This window comes from Lygodium microphyllum, chromosome 12 (genome assembly GCF_053477565.2).
Source record: "Lygodium microphyllum isolate KBCC chromosome 12, Lygodium_microphyllum_v1.1.10, whole genome shotgun sequence".
In the NCBI taxonomy this organism is placed as follows: Eukaryota; Viridiplantae; Streptophyta; class Polypodiopsida; order Schizaeales; family Lygodiaceae; genus Lygodium; species Lygodium microphyllum.
In genome coordinates, this window is record NC_141146.1 from 37,663,945 (window position 1) to 37,677,050 (window position 13,106).

The following is a 13,106-nucleotide window of genomic DNA, read 5'->3' on the forward strand; positions in this document are numbered from 1 at the left end:
TCTTCAATATCTTCACAAAATCCATCAATAGAACAAAGAAAGCAAAGAAGTGCACCATCTTTGAATGGAAATACATCACATAGTATTCATCTTTAATATCTTCATAGTCTTCTCTCTCAATCTCTCATATACAATCACTCTGTTTCAGTAGAATTGGCTATCTCTAACTCTCTCTCTCTCTCTCTCTATCAATAATACATCATATCCTCACTACAATCTCTCTAAAATCACTCTCAATAATCACTCTTAGGTCGTGGATACCCCTCCCAAGAGGTATGTCTGATATGAAGAGTCACCAGAGCCACTACAGTGTCCTTTCATAGCTCACTACTGTCACTTCACTCTAGTCTTCACTTGAGTCTTTAGTAGCTACTTCTTCCACTTCTTTCAGCTCTTTTGCACTTGTATTCACCTCTTTCCAAGACTAGAAAACTTTCCCAAAGTCACACATATATTCCACAGAACACTTATAGAAGCATACAGAACAGTACCAGAACAGCTACAGTACAAAACAGAACAGAAACAGAACAGAAGCAGAAGCTCTACAGAAGACCTACAGAAGGTTACAGAAGATCATCAAAACCACATAACTCATTCTCAAACCATTCCAAACTCTCACAAACTATTCAATAAACTTTCTCAATATCTCAATCTTCATCAATCAATACTTCATTCCTCCTTACAAAAGACAATCAGAACAAAAAACAACCAAAACAGAACAAAACAGAAGGTATACAGAACCAATCAGAACCTATCAGAACATCACAGAACCACCAATAAACATCATGATCTTCCAAAACACAATCAATATCATCCAAAACACTCTCAAACCACTTCCAAATCAATCAATCATCTCAAAAAATCAACCATTCAGCTCTCAAAAACAACAAAAATCAGCCAAAAAACAAGTCATTTCAACACTCAACATATCCCCACCCTTAATAAGGAAGCGTCCTCGCGACCCAGGAAAAAGGGAATACAAGTTCAGGAAAAAGCTCAACTTTGATCTTCCATATCTTCTCAAAAAGAATCCATCCACCACGACCCCAACTTATAACCTGTTTCTGATAGAAAAATACAAAGAAAGGAAAACTCTTTATTCATTAACACCTCTTATCAAACTAAAAATCACAACAAATTTGTAAAGGATATAAAAGTTTGCTTCTTCTTCATCAGCATTAGCTTCAACTCTCCAACCACGACCCCATCACCACAATTCTCCAAAACGTAGCTCGTACACGAAATCCAATAGGAAACCGCCACGTTCATTTGACATAAATGAACTCACAACACAAACACTAATACACAACACAACCATCTGAATGACTCCGTCAAAAAAGAGAGTTTTGCATTAAAAAGCTTTCACCATACATTGGAAAGGTATCAATGAAGATGATCCCTCTTAAAAGATTGATGTTGTCGGAATCGATCCATAGATAAGGATTCATCTATAAAGTTTTTAGGAGGATTTTGAAAAAATTGGAGACAGCACATCCTTTCCAACAGAACCAAGTATCTGCTAGGCAAACAAAGGGCATGAAAATACAAAATATCCAGCTCTTGGGAATCAATGCTAACATTGACATTCATGCACAACTTTGGAATAGGCTTTGAATCATTATGAGAGTGCCTATGCATATACGCCAGGTACCAAGCAAAGTGAGCAGTTAATCTCACTAAGGGATCTGCAGACTGTGAATACTGCTGGGCAAAATGAACATAGTTTTGATAAGCTTGACTGGAAGCTATCCATTCTCCTGGAATGACTGGCCAATTGATTTGCAGTCGTGTAAGGCAATCATCGGAACTCCATCCCCTTCTTCTGGAAATCTGATTATCAAACCCGTCACAATCACTAACCAACTGAGGTGGTTGAGATATAGAAGTGTTAGGAGAGGGTAATGGAATAAGGGAAAGTGGATGTAGGGAAGGATAGGAAAAATGATAAAAGGAAGAAAAGGTTAAAGAAGAAGTTGCAGAAATTTGTAAGGAATCACTAAGGAACAGTGTTAACTGATAAATAGGAAATGTGGAGGGTACATTAATGGAGGGAGAAGGACAAGGTGGAGAAGGGGAAAATACCCTATCCTCAATAAAGGAACAATAAGTGAAAATAGGAATTTGAGGAAAAGATGAAGGTTGGAAAAGAAGTTGTAAAATTATTGTGGAATTAGATTGACAAAGGGAAATATATATAGCAGAGCGGTGAGCCATTTGTTGGTAATAGACGAGTGTAGGAACAGAAGGTCCTAAAAGAGATCGTCCATGATAGGCATCAAAGAAGGTAGCATCAAACGGATTATGTTTGGAAAGATAGGCTAAGAGATCCATCCTCAGTTGGTTAGTACTCTGGGCAAAGGTAGGAGCTGTGTTTTGTCTTTGATTTAGGGCCACCGAATCAATCATGGGATGCCACGAATTATCATGACAATCACCTACTTTGGAGGAATAACTCTGGAACATGTCAGCTATGCGCAACTCCAAATGATTGACATACAAAACAGCCTGTAAGACCACATCCCCCACATACCATGCCATATCTACCTCATTTGGAATTAACAAATCTCCTCGGAGATACATGTATGACATCAACATGGTATCTGGCGTGACAAAATCTTCAAAGACCATTCTGACTACCTTTGTCAACAACTCAGCAGACCAAGCCCCACTCCAACCATCCTCTGGAAAAGGTAAATCCATCGTGGAAAGCTTCATGTAGAAGACCAACTTCTGTAAGTGGTAGTGGACAAAGAAAGAATGGTCTGGTAGAACATAATCCTGAAACTGCTCAAAGGTAGACCATAACACGTCCATTCTGGACTGCAATCTTTCCACTTTATCTTGGAATAGAGGGCACAAAGTAGCCTGTCTCTGAAGGGCAGCCAAGTCCTGCTGTGAAAGAGAAGGAATCAATGAAACAGGAGGGCTTGGAGGAACAGAGCGGGACTTTGCAAGCTGATCTTGCAACTGCTGGATTTGGGAGGCTTGGGATGCCACTGTGGCATTAGCAGTCTGTAAAGCTAAAAGTTTGTCATCTAAGATAGCTTGGAATTCCTTCGCTTCTCTGGACATCCTCTCCTTCTCTTCTAAAAGGCTAGTAACTTGGGATTGAGCCTCGAGTAACTGGGTCTTCAATGAAGAAATCTCATCGCTTTGAGTGGCAACCAGTTGGGTTTGCTGTTCCATTTGCTTAAATAAATCTGCTAGGGTATCCTTAGCAGAAGCTAACTCAGATGTTGCCTTATGCAACTGATCTTTAGACTGCATGAGCTCTTCATAGAAAGATGCGTACAGCTGTTGAACACAGGCTGTCACTGACAACTCAATGGAACTTTGAATATCCTTGCAGAGGAAAGGAATGACATCTCCTGAGACGAGACTGTTCAGGGAAGGAACTGAGATCTCCAAGGATCCTTCTCGATGTGCTCTGAACAGGTTATTACAAGTGAGATACCCAGGGAGTTCACTGCCAGAGGTAGCAGGGATAGGCACTGAGGGAAGTACAGAAGGGGCTTTATCCGCTACCCGCTTCAAGCGTTTGCGCTGTATGACCAGGGGAGGCGGAGAATCATCATCCTCTATGTCAATGGGTTCTGACTCTTCTGAAGGTGGAGGAGGAGGTACTGGATCTGATGGAGGAGGTGGAGGCACAGTCTTCTGTAAACCTGAATAGGTCAAGAAGGTAGACAAATATGATCCATATGTAACATTGGTAACATTACCCCTGGTGACTTTGACAAAATGCTGATCCATTTTAGTAAGGAGGTAAGTGCTCCAATCAATAGCAACTCCTTACTAAATAGTGGGATGGCGTTTTGGCAGGCATAAATCTGTCCTGAAGGAACTGACAGATCGTCTTCCATACGGGATCAGTGATCATAGAAAAGGAAACTCCTGAAGAGTTTATCACCTTCTTAACATCAAGGATTTCCCTTGTCTGCTTCTGCAACAGCTTGAGAATCTCTTCATTAGAGAAGAGTTGACGAGTGGTCACAAAAGGTTCTCCTTTGAAGGGTAAAGACAGAGCCTTCCCTAGGCCTCGAGATGTCAAAGTCATAGACATTCCTTGGACTAGTCCTGTCTTCTTGCTGTAAGAGGCCAGGAACTCATCACATAACGACGGATCCTCTGGAAGCAATGGAAAAGGAGTGGCGACAAAAGCAGCAAGTCCTGCCTTCGTGAGGGGCTCAAAAGTAAGTAGGGAAGAGTAATCCCTACTAACTAATGGGACGTACTGGATAGGGGGAGGAGCATGAGAAGGCGCCATTCAGATGGTTACACACACACCACAAACACAGACAATCAAGGAGAATGCCTGCAAAGCAATAGACAAAAACCAAGGATAAGAGAACAACCAATAAAACGTGACACGACCAACTAACCCCAAGCAAACCACATCCTAGAAAAAATTTGACATGACCTTGAGACAAATGCGATCGAAAGCTTCATGCGATGCATCAGACAAACACCTAGAACCCCGTATCAGGCAACAAAAGAAAAAAAAACTGCATACCGTACCCGTAACCGTAACTAAGACAGGAAACCAAAATAATACCACATCCGACACATATCAAAACTATATCTGTGATAAACCAAGACTTGGACTATGGAAAATAACTCTAATGACTGCGCATACCCATCCCACGAAACGGTTCATTAAAAAGGGGAAGTAAGTGCAGTGAGGGGGAATTAATTTAATGAAGGGTTGATTTTAATAAATTATTTAAAATTGGTGAATTTTTATTAGGTGATAAACCTTAACAAGAAAACGGCGGTTCCTTATTATAAATTAAATTACCAATTATTAGGTGAAGCGGTGCAGTTATTCGATTCCCGGACTTCGATACCCGACTGGGTCTCTAAATGCAATTCATTGATTACAAATTAAGGTGACGTGGAGCGTTTTTTTGCCAGCGCGTGCTCATGTGACGGCTGGTTCATTTTAATTAAAAAGAATGTGTGTTTAGCGCGAATGCGCGTGGAAACTGTGGGTGAATTAAAGGGTTCATTTTAACAATTAATTTGTGATTAAGGGGAAAATGAAAATAAATAAAATACACAAAATAAATACCTGGAAGGGGTGTGTATGTAATGCAGAAATGCGCACGGAAGAGTCGCCCAAAAGAAGTGAATCTAGTAAAGGAAAAGTAAAGATCACTGATGAAACAACAACGACAACACCTTAGCGGATGTGTGGATTTGATTTTTGTTGGTTTTTGATTTTTTTAATTTTTAATTTTATTATTTTTTAGTATATATATATTTTATGTTTGGTTTTGGTGTTAAGATGTGATTATTTATGGTTGAATAAAGGGAAAATGAGCAAGGGAGGTGAGGGGAAGTTTTTTAGAAATTTTTAGAATTTTTTTACTATTTTTAAATGAATTTTCTACATTTATTGGCAATTTGGGGGTTAAATGAGGAAATATGTAATTTTCAGAAATTTTAGGGTGAGTAATTTCCAGCGGAAAAATTTCCCAAAAATGGGCAAAAAGCAAAAGGAATTTTTAAAAAATTTTTGAATTTTTTTAATGGAAAAATTAAGTGAGAAATTAATTAAATCACATAAAGCATGTTAATCAAAGAAGTCAGTTAGAAATAAGTTAGTTAAGTCTGGTTAGTGTGGGTAAGTCATGGTAGTCTAGCTAAATCAAGTCAGGTTAGGTTAGTCAGCTAGGTTAGTCAGGGTAGGTTAGTCAACTAGGTTAGTCAGCTAGGTTAGTCAGCTAGGTTAGTCAACTAGGTTAGTCAGCTAGGTTAGTTAACTAGGTTAGTCAACTAGGGGTGGGGTTAGGTTAGTTAACCTAACTAAGGTTACTTTAGGGGGGTTAGTGGTAAGTTAGTTAAACTAAGGTGAGGTTAGGGACTTAGGTTAAGTTAGTTAACTAATCTCCAGTTAGTGAGGGAGGAGGAGGAGGTGGAAGAGGAGGAGAAGGATGGCGGCTTCCGGCGTCGGCGGCGGTGACCTGGGCGGAGCAGCAGCCTCGGCGGACGATCGGCGCGGAATGGCAGCGACGGGCTGGGGGCGGCAGCGTCGGGCGGCGACGAGCGGCTCCTGCGGATGACGGCGACGGCCTGACGAGGCGCCTGGCGAGCGGGTCGGAGGCTGCGACGGCCGTGGGCAAGGCGCTGACGGGCGCCTGGCGAGCGGGGCGGAGGCTGCGCGAGGACGGCGTCCTGGCTGGGGGCGTCGGCAACGGCAGGCGGCGGGCGGGCGGGCGCGTGTCCAGGCGGCGGGGAGGAGAACGGCCAGGCGACGGTGGCCTACGATGGGGGGCGACGACGGGCGGAAGAAGGAGGTAGAGGAGGGGGAGGCAGGCGGGCAGGAGGAGAGAGGGAGGAGAAAGAAGAAGGTGGGAGGAGGCGGGAGAGGGAGGAATAAGGGGAAGAAGAAGGGGAAGGAGGAGTAGGAGGAGGGGAGGAGGAGGAGGGAGGAGGAAGGTGGAGGTGAAGATGGAGGGAAGGAGGACAGACACGCAGAGCGGGAGGGAAGGGAGAGAGGGAGGGAAAGGCAGTTAGGAGGGTTGGGGGGTTGAAAGGATGGGAGGGCCGAGTGGATGGCCAGGGGCCCAAGGGGGGTGGGGGGTGCCCAAGAAAAGGGGAGGGGTGGAATAGGGTAGGGTAGGGTAGGGGGTGGGCAGGGGGTGTTGGGCAGGGTCAAAAAAGGGGGGTGGGTAGGGTTAAAAAAAAGGTGTATCCCCGTCCCGCGCACGTGCGCGGGGCGGGGTAAAAAAATTTGCCGTGACGGGATTGAAATGGCACTGGGATGACGGTACGGGTTATGCGGACACGACCGGGGCGCGCGGAGATACGTAAAATTGAAAAAGGGTGCGTTCACGCGCAAGACGGGCGCGCGAATGCACGTAAAAATAAAGAAAAATTAATAACGCCCAATCCGGACGTCAAAACGAAATAGCGTAAAAACAAAAAGTGGGCAGGACGGCAGGCGGAAAACAAGGAAAATACGGGACGGGGGATCCGGGGGGGAAAGGGCGGTCACGTACAAAAAACACAAAAAACGAACCAAAAAACGCATTTAAAAATTAATATCGAAAGATCCGTGCATCAGAACGAGGTGCAGAAAAAAGGAAAACTGTGCAGAAAGATGTGCCCGACAATCCTATCACCTCAAAACAGAGTTCGGACTGAGATAAGACGCGTTCACATGGGAAAAACCCAAAAAACAGACCCGAAAATGGGATCGAAAATTAATATCGGACAAACCGTTCACCGGAATGACATGCAGTAAAAAGGAAAAATGTCCGCAGGAAGGAGTGGCACAGGGATATCACGTTAAAACGCAGTTTCGGTGGAAGGAGGAGGGGTTCACATGTGAAAAACACCAAAAATACTCCCGAAAACACATGTAAAAATTAAGAATAAAAAATCCAGAAGTCGAAAGAGGGTGGAGGAAAAAGGAAAAATGTGGGAGAAGGCACAGGGGCCACAGCTGTCGGATTAAATTGGAAGTCCAATGCAAACAGGGCAGGTTCACATGGAAAAATGGCAAAAATACACACGAAAAAGTCGTAAAAAACCGGAAAATTAATAATGGACAAACTGTGTATCGGAATGATGCGGAATAAAAAGGAAAAATGTCAGGGGGAAAGTGGTTGTCAGGGCTATGATGGCAGATCACGGTTCCAAAGCAAGAAAAGTGCGTTCACATGGAAAATCGGCTAAATTGCACAAAATGCTTCAAAAATTAATAACTCAAAAACCGTGCACCGGAACAGGGGTAGGTAAAAAGGAAAAATGGTCAGGGCAAAGGGAGAAACAGGGCTATGAGGTTGGATTTGGACTTTGGGGAACGTAGGGTGCATTCACATGGAAGGACCTCAAAATCAGGGAATGAAGGAAAACTGCAAGGAAACAGTCCCAAGGGGGGGTGGAACATAACCGGGTGGGTGGGAAGGGACCCCAACAGGGTAAAAGCAAGTCATGGCATACATGCATGAGCAGGATAAGGCATATGCAGAGGGGTATGCAATATAGACGCGCAGGGACGCGTCCCCACACTTAAGACCTTAACGGATAAGGTTAACCGAGCAACAGGGACCGAGGACCACGCCACAGACCATCCACTAACTTCCCCACACTTAAAACATGAACATCACTAAGAAACAAAAGTTGTAGAGTTAGAAAAACTTGGCCCATTTTGTTGAGGATCAAAGTAAGGGTGAGTGTCGATGGCACGTCCAGTGTTGTTGTCGGCGTCTGGAGGTACCAAGGCATCTTCTCGGCACACGTCCGTCATGGCAGGGACCACGCGGCAGCACCCAGGGAGGTAGCTGATGGAAGGAATCACAGGAAATTCGTCGATGATGATGAGGGATACTACACTCAACTCACAGTCACTCAATTGGAATGAAAGAACAGTCACTCGCCCCATGACTAATATCTCTTGAGGAATAAGGATTGAAACCCATATCGCATACCCGGTTTAGAAATCGACAAGGGGGAATGGTGCAGAAGGAGTATGCCAGGGTGCACAGTTGATGGTGCAGTAGTGCGTCCAACCCGTCTGGCATAGGTGCAAGGAGGAAGGCAAGGGAGCCTTACAGTGCAGTGTACAGAACAGGGTGATGTGTCTGGTGTTGATGGTAAAGACCCATCCTGTGGGTGCACAGGGAAAGTGGAACATACCTGACTCCAAGTGTCATAACGTCCCTCAATCTCACCTCTCGGTAATTGATTGAAGAAACTCCAGTCACACTCAGCCCACCCTCTGTCTCACTCTCTGTTGATAAATACAGAAGGGCAGCCTTTGCTTGAAACCCATTGATATAATCCTCACAGTCACTTGTGCAAAGGTTGTATGCCTTGTGCGCATTTGATGGTGCAACTGTGCATCCCGCCCTGTGCCGGCATATGGTGCAAGAAGGAAGGCCAGGGAGCCTTATAATGCAGTGCATAGAAACAAATCGTGCTTTGTGCATTGAGAGGCCCATCCCGTGCGTGCAACACTTCATTCACACTTCTCTCCTCTCATTTGATTTGAAGGGAAAAGGCTGGTCTCTCGCCCCACCCTCTGTCTCACGCTCTGTTAATAATTACAGAGGGTAACCATACTCACTTCCCCATCCGGTTAGGATGAAAGCTCACATCACTTGATTGTTTGTCGATGAAGATCGCGTCATCAGTTGTTGAAGAGGCGTACCCAGGGAGGTAGCCATCAAATCGAATATTGTATTGGATAGGAACATGTCGTCTGCTAGAGGACAGGTAGTCACTGTGCAAAGAGACCCAGGACACAGCGTACCAAGGGAGGCAGCTTCGGAATTGGATCCTAGGGATATCAATTAATGAATCCACTTTCTGGACTGCTGGGTGTTACCACCTTTTCCACAGCCAGCTTCTCTCCCAAGGGTGTTTACCACCTTTTCTTGGAACGAGGCCTGCTATGACAGGGAATTGCTTCCTTTTCTCTCATAACAGATTTGTTTTGTTTTTTCTTTTTCTTCTTTGTTTTTTTTCTTTTTCTTATTTTCCCCTATTCCCGAGGGTGTTTCCACCTTTTCTCGAAGAATAGGTCGGCATGACAGGGACCTAAGTCCTTTTCTCCCATGACCGATATGTTTTGTTTTGTTTTTTTTCGTTTTTTTTTTTCCTATGCAAATTGAGCAAGGGAATGGTAGAAAAACCATGTCTCAAGACCAACCTCGCCACTGTCGCTGGTGGAAAATAGAGGATAAGAGATCAAGGCTGGAAGGGGGTTTTGAGGGGACAGAGGGTTGCGCCCACTTCATCAGGAATGATTGAAGAACGGCTATCAGAAGTAGCATCATAAGAAGTACAGTGCCGCGCCAACGAGGGAAAGGATCAAGTGTCTGTAATTGTCAAGATCCCCAAGGAGGGAAGTACTTCTTCAGGCGATATCCATTGATCAGAAAGGGATCATCAGAGGCATCAACGGTCTGTACTTGGACAGAGCCATTAGGGTTGACTGCAAGTATCTTATAGGGACCCATCCACCGCTGTTGGAGCTTGCCAGGAAACTTGCCAAAGCGTGAATCATAGGCTAGGACCAAATCACCTTCTTTGAACTCCTTGTGCTTGATGAAACTATCATGGTAAGCCTTACGTCGAGCTTGCGTGGCTTCCATGCACTGTAGAGCCATCCTGCGAATTTCGTCCAAACATTCCAAATGCAGGAGACGGCATTGCAGTGAATCATCATCCCCCAAACGCTCTTTGATAGCCACTCTCAAAGAGGGTAGTTTCAATTCAACAGGAAAAACAGCTTCTGTTCCGTACACCAGCTGGAAAGGTGTCTGTCCCGTTGCTGCTTTATGGGAGGTTCTGTACGCCCAGAGGGCCTCTGTAAGTCGATCATCCCAATCACGACGATGTGCAGCAATTGTTCTTGTCAGAATCGAGCAAAGGATGCGATTGGTGACTTTGACTTGGCCGTTGGCTCTGGGGTAATAAGGAGTGGACTTGCGATGGCGGATCTTATACAACTCCGTCAACTCTTCCATGACTTTGTTGAGGAAATGAGTGCCTCTATCACTTACCAGCTCTAAGGGACTACCAAAACGGGTGATGATATTCTCGTACATGAACAGGGCCACACTGTTACCATCGTCCCGCTTTAGGGCTTTAGCTTCACACCACTTTGTAACATAATCCGTACATATGACGATGTATTTGTTCTGTTTCCTTCTGGTAGGAGGATCTATCGGACCTACGAAGTCAATGCCCCACTTCTCAAACGGCTTTAAGGGAAGGATAGGTTGCAATGGCATGGCACTTGTCTTCGTGGGTTTCCCCATTCTCTGACAAGCATCACATCTTTTACAGTAATCATAGGAATCTTTGTGAATTGTAGGCCACCAATATCCTGCTAGCAGAGCCTTCCTAGCTGTAGCTTCTCCTGCAAAGTGACCTCCACATGGCTCGTCATGGCAAGCCTTCAGAACAATCCCAATCTCATTTCCTGCAACACATCTTCGGAGCACTTCATCTTTGCCTTTCTTGTACAGTGCACCACCTAGCAGGGTGTATGGGGCTGATTCTAGCATGAGCTTCTTCCTTTCCCGACTAGAAATACCAGGAGGGTACTGTTGGGTTGCCAGTAGATTGGCAATGTCTGCATACCGGGGAGTGACAGTTTCTACCAAGAACAGGGAAGCATCAGGGAGGTCTGGATCATCCTGCTCCTCGTCTGCAGTTTGTGGGATACGCGATAGATGATCAGCCAGAACATGGGAACGACCAGGCTTAGTAATCACCTCAAAGTCGAACTCCTGGAATAAAAGGAGCCATCTCATCATTCGTCCTTTCACATCTGCTTTGTTCATTAAGAAGGACAGGGCCTCATGATCCACATAAAATTTAAAGTGGGTGGATAGGAGGTAGTGGCGAAACTTTTCCAAGGCAAACACCATTGCCAAGCACTCCAACTCTGTCACTGTATAGTTCCGTTCCCTATCAGTGACTTTTCGGCTTGCATAATAGATCGGTTGATCCAACTTCGAGGAGCCCTTTTGGCAGAGGACTGCGCCTAAGCCTTCAATAGATGCATCAGTGTGTACATGGAACTCTTTCGTCCAATCAGGAGGTTGCAGAATGGGTGCCTCAATCAGACACTGCTTCAGAGTGTGGAAGGCTTTGTCACATTCTTCCGTCCAAGTAAACTCTGCATCTTTCCTCAGAAGCTTGTGCAAAGAGGTTGCCTTTGTTGCAAAATGGGCTATAAACCTTCTGTAGTAACCCACATGGCCTAGGAATCCCCTCAACTGTTTGAGGTTGGTGGGTGCTGCCAGAGCTGCGATCTTTTCAATCTTTGCAGGGTCTGTTGATATCCCTTGTGCAGAGACAATGTGGCCAAACTCCCGGCATTGGTCAAAGCATTGTTCCAGGTGTTCCCAGTGTTCATGGATCAAACTATAGACATAGAAGTCATCCAAATATACCTCAATAAAGTCGTGCAGATGATTTTGAAATGCGGCCATCATGACTCATTGGAAAGTAGCAGGGGCATTGCAGAGCCCAAATGGCATCACCCGGTAAGCATAGGTTTCCCATTCTGTGGTGAAGGTTGTTTTGGACTGGTCTTCTTCTGCTATTTGGACTTGGTTGTATCCGCTAAATCCATCCAAAAGAGAATAAAGCTCATGTCCTGCCACTGTGTCCAACAGTTGGTCTGTGAAAGGGATAGGAAAATGATCCTTCTTCGTCTTGGAATTAAGCTTTCGGAAATCCACTCATATTCGCAATTTGCCATTCTTCTTGGGTACAACCCCGATGGGTGAAACCCATTCACTATTTGCCACTGGATAAATGAACTCGGCTTCTAGAAGCTTCAGCAGCTCCGCTTTCACCAATGTGGAATAATTCGGGTTCATTCACCTCTGTCGTTGCCGTACTGGCTTGGCATCAGGCTCCAAGTCAATATGATGTTGACATATTGTGGGATCAATCCCCTTTAGGTCTTTGTAAGACCATGCAAACACGTCCAAATTTTCTTTCAACAAGTTGTACAAGGTTGACAACTCCTCTTCTGGGAGGCTACTACCCACCTTCAAGTGGCGTTCAGTGCCTTCTGCATCCACAAAGGTTAACTGCCTTTCACCTTCTACTTCACGGATGAAGGTCCCACGGACTGCTTCTGGATACAGATCCGACTCCTTCAAGGGAGTGGTATCCTCTTCTGATGTCCCACTAGAACCAACTTCTTCTTTTGGTGGAGACTTAGGTTGCTCCTTAAGATGTTGGAATGGGATAAGAGCCGTTTCGGGTTTGGTTTCAAGATTAATTACCTCTTGACTTGAAGACTCCTCTTATGAAGATGACACATCCAGGAATGTCACATAACAGGGACCCTCTGATGCCTGTTGGGTTTGTGGGACTGGTGCTGGTTGGCACGGTGCATCATCATCATCTTTCTTCGGCAAGGATGGGTTAAGACGGCATGAGCCACTGCTGAAAGACGGCTTGCTCTTCTTAATCCATTTCTTATAAAGGTTTTGCATATGAGAAGATCCATTTACCAAACCAAGTGGTACCATTGCCATTCTGTCCCGTAGCATGACCTCGTCTGCTTCTGATGCTTCTGGAACTTCTTCCTCGAATGTATCCTCTTCAGGTGGGATAGACTCTTC